The sequence below is a fragment of the Cryptomeria japonica genome, unplaced genomic scaffold (genome assembly GCF_030272615.1).
Source record: "Cryptomeria japonica unplaced genomic scaffold, Sugi_1.0 HiC_scaffold_546, whole genome shotgun sequence".
Classification (NCBI taxonomy): domain Eukaryota; kingdom Viridiplantae; phylum Streptophyta; class Pinopsida; order Cupressales; family Cupressaceae; genus Cryptomeria; species Cryptomeria japonica.
In genome coordinates, this window is record NW_026729357.1 from 77,501 (window position 1) to 80,928 (window position 3,428).

Below are 3,428 nucleotides of genomic sequence, written 5' to 3' on the forward strand. Positions count from 1 at the left end.
GCACGAAGTCGGAGCCCGGTTTGCCCCGGGTGTGCACCTCGGGTGGGCACCTTGGTGCGCATGCCTTGCCTGGGCTGCGCACCAGGGCGGGCTCAAGATGGCACCCGCGTTCCTTTTTTTTCACTATCTTTCAAAACGGAAATTTTAAAATCTCATTTTTTTTTGCCTTTTTCTGGAAATTAGTGAAGGCAGCGCATCAAAGGTGCGCACCTCGCTGCCCACCACGGTGCGCAACGCCGGTGGGCACCCGGGAGTGCTTCGAAGTGTGCTCCAAGGTGCTGCGTGCACGTTGTCGGAGCCCGGTTTGCCCCGGGTGCGCACCTCGCGTGCACCTTCGTCGGGGTGGGCACCTTGGCTGGGTTTGCCCCGGCTGCGCTCCGAAGCGGGGTTATTGGAGCGCCGCCTCTTTTTTTGTCGGAGCGTTTGGTGGGGTTTCTCGCATTGGCTCTTCCGAGGCCCGGTTGCCACCCTGGCGCGCACGAAGTCGGAAGTAGGGTTAATTGCCCGGGTGCGCACCTTTGCCAGGGTGGGCACCTTACCTGGGCTGCGCACCAGGGCGGGCTCAAGATGGCACGCGCGTTCCGTTTTTTTCACTATCTTTCAAAACGGAAATTTTAAAATCTCCTTTTTTTTTTGCCTTTTCTGGAAATTAGTGAAGGCAGCGCATCAAAGGTGCGCACCTCGCTGCCCACCTTGGTGTGCTCTGAGGTGCGCACCCGGGAGCGCTACGAAGTGTGCTCCAAGGTGCGGCGTGCACGTTGTCGGAGCCCGGTTTGCCCCGGGTGCGCACCTCGCCTGCACCTTGGCCGGGGTGGGCACCTTGGCTGGGTTTGCCCAGGGTGCGCTCCGAAGCGGGGTTACTGGAGCGCCCCCTCTTTTTTTGTCAGAGCGTTTGGTGGGGTTTCTCGCATTGGCTCTTCCCAGGCCCGGTTGTTGGGTGCGCTCCCACCCTGGCGCGCGCGAAGTTGGAAGTTGGGTTAATTGCCCGGGCGCGCACCTTCGCCAGGGTGGGCACCTTGGTGCGCACACCTTGGCTGGGCTGCGCACCAGGGCGGGCTCAAGATGGCACCAGCATTCCCTTTTTCTCACTATCTTTCAAAACGGAAATTTTAAAATCTCGTTTTTTTTTTGCCTTTTATGGAAATTAGTGAAGGCATCGCATCAAAGGTGCGCACCTCGCTGCCCACCTTGGTGTGCTCCGAGGTGCCCACCACGGTGCGCAACGCCGGTGCGAACCCGGGAGCGCCCCGATGTGTGCTCCAAGGTGCGGCGTGCACGAAGTCGGACCCCGGTTTGCCCCGGGTGCGCACCTCGCGTGCACCTTGGTGCGCACACCTTGGCTGGGTTGCGCGGCCTGGTGGGCACCATGGTGCGCACCAAGGAGCGCTCCGAAGTGTGCTCCAAGGTGCGGCGTGCACGAAGTCGGAGCCCGGTTTGCCCCGGGTACGCACCTCGCGTGCACCTTCGCCGGGGTGGGCACCTCGGCTGGGTTGCGCGCCCTGGTGCGCACCAAGGAGCGCTCCGAAGTGTGCTCCAAGGTGCGGCGTGCACGAAGTCGGAGCCCGGTTTGCCCCGGGTGCGCACCTCGCGTGCACCTTCGGCGGGGTTGCGCGCCCTGGTGGGCACCATGGTGCGCACCAAGGAGCGCTCCGAAGTGTGCTCCAAGGTGCGGCGTGCACGAAGTCGGAGCCCGGTTTGCCCCGGGTGCGCACCTCGCGTGCACCTTCGGCGGGGTTGCGCGCCCTGGTGGGCACCATGGTGCGCACCAAGGAGCGCTCCGAAGTGTGCTCCAAGGTGCGGCGTGCACGAAGTCGGAGCCCGGTTTGCCCCGGGTGCGCACCTCGCGTGCACCTTCGCCGCGGTGGGCACCATGGCGTGCACGAAGTCGGAGCCCGGTTTGCCCCGGGTGCGCACCTCGCGTGCACCTTCGCCGGGGTGGGCACCTCGGCTGGGTTGCGCGCCCTGGTGCGCACCAAGGAGCGCTCCGAAGTGTGCTCCAAGGTGCGGCGTGCACGAAGTCGGAGCCCGGTTTGCCCCGGGTGCGCACCTCGCGTGCACCTTCGCCAGGGTGGGCACCTCGGTGCGCACACCTTCTCAATGTTTTCTTGCCTTTTCTGGAAATTGGTGAAGGCAGCGCATCAAAGGTGCGCACCTCGGTGTGCTCCGAGGTGCGAACCCGAGAGCGCTCCGAGGTGCCCACGAAGTCGAAAGTCGGGTTAATTGCATTGTTTTCCCCGGGTGCGCTCCGAGGTGCGCAACATCGGCGCGCACCAAGGAGGGCTCCGAAGTGTGCTCCAAGGTGCGCACGATGGCGTGCACCTCTGGTGCGCACGATTCGGAGCTCGGTTTGACCGGGGTGCGCACACCTTGGCTGGGTTGCGCACCTTTTGTGCGCTCCAAGGTGCGCACGAAGTCGGAGCTCGGTTTGCCCCGGGTGCGCACCTTCGCCAGGGTGCGCACCTTGATGCGCACGCCTTGGCTGGGCTGCGCACCTTGGTGGGCGCCATGGTGCGCACCTTTCGTGCGCTCCAAGGTGCGCACGAAGTCGGAGCTCGGTTTGCCCCGGGTGCGCACCTTGGTGGGCGCCATGGTGCACTCCGAGGTGCCCAAGATTGGTGCGCACCAAGGAGCGCTCCGAAGTGCGCTCCAAGGTGCGCGCGAAGTCGAAAGTTGGGTTAATTGTCCGGTTTGCCTCGGGTGCGCACCTTGCGTGCACCTTCGCCAGGGTGGGCGCCTTGGTGCGCACACCTTGGCTGGGCTGCGCACACCTTGGCACCCGCGTTTCCTTCATTTTAAATTTTTTTTTTTTACAATCTCTCAAGTGGGAAATTCTATAATCTCAACTTTTTTTGCCTTTTCAGGAAACTTTTGAATGGAGCGCATCATTGGTGCGCTCCGAAGTGTGCTCCAAAGCTCTCTCCAGCTGCGTGCACCTGCCCCGGCCGCGCACCCGGCCCCGCCCAGCTTCGCTCACCTGTCCCGGGCGTCTGGTGCGGAACCTTAGAGTAAGAAACATCACCGTGCACCTTGGCCAACGTGCGCGACTCGACCGAGCGCGCACTGGCCGAGGTGCACACCGATTTCACCTGGGTGCGCGCGCAGCACCTCGGGCGCACCGGGGTGCGCGCACAACGCCCGGGTTGCACCGTGGCCTGTGTGCTCGGGGCGCCTCGGGTGCGCGCTCGGTGTCGCCCCCGCGCGCGCGGTAGTGCGGGCAGCGCACCCCGGCCCGGCCCGGCCCCGACGAGAACGCAAACGGGCAAAAGGTTTATTCAAATAGCATTGCGATGCCCGGCGAAAAACTAAAAAAGGGTGCAACACCGGGACTTCCCGGGAGGTCACCCATCCCAGTACTACTCCGGCCCAAGCGCGCTTAACTGCGGAGTTCTGATGGGATCCGGTGCACTAACGCTGGTATGATCGCACCC

At 63.7% G+C, this 3,428-nt stretch overlaps 1 non-coding gene across 1 annotated transcript; it reads right to left on the reverse strand.

The window, feature by feature from the left end:
- Window positions 1-3,309: 3,309 nt before the first annotated feature.
- Window positions 3,310-3,428, reverse strand: LOC131872281 (5S ribosomal RNA). The gene has a single exon (XR_009370454.1). It is a non-coding gene; the product is annotated as a 5S ribosomal RNA (ribosomal RNA).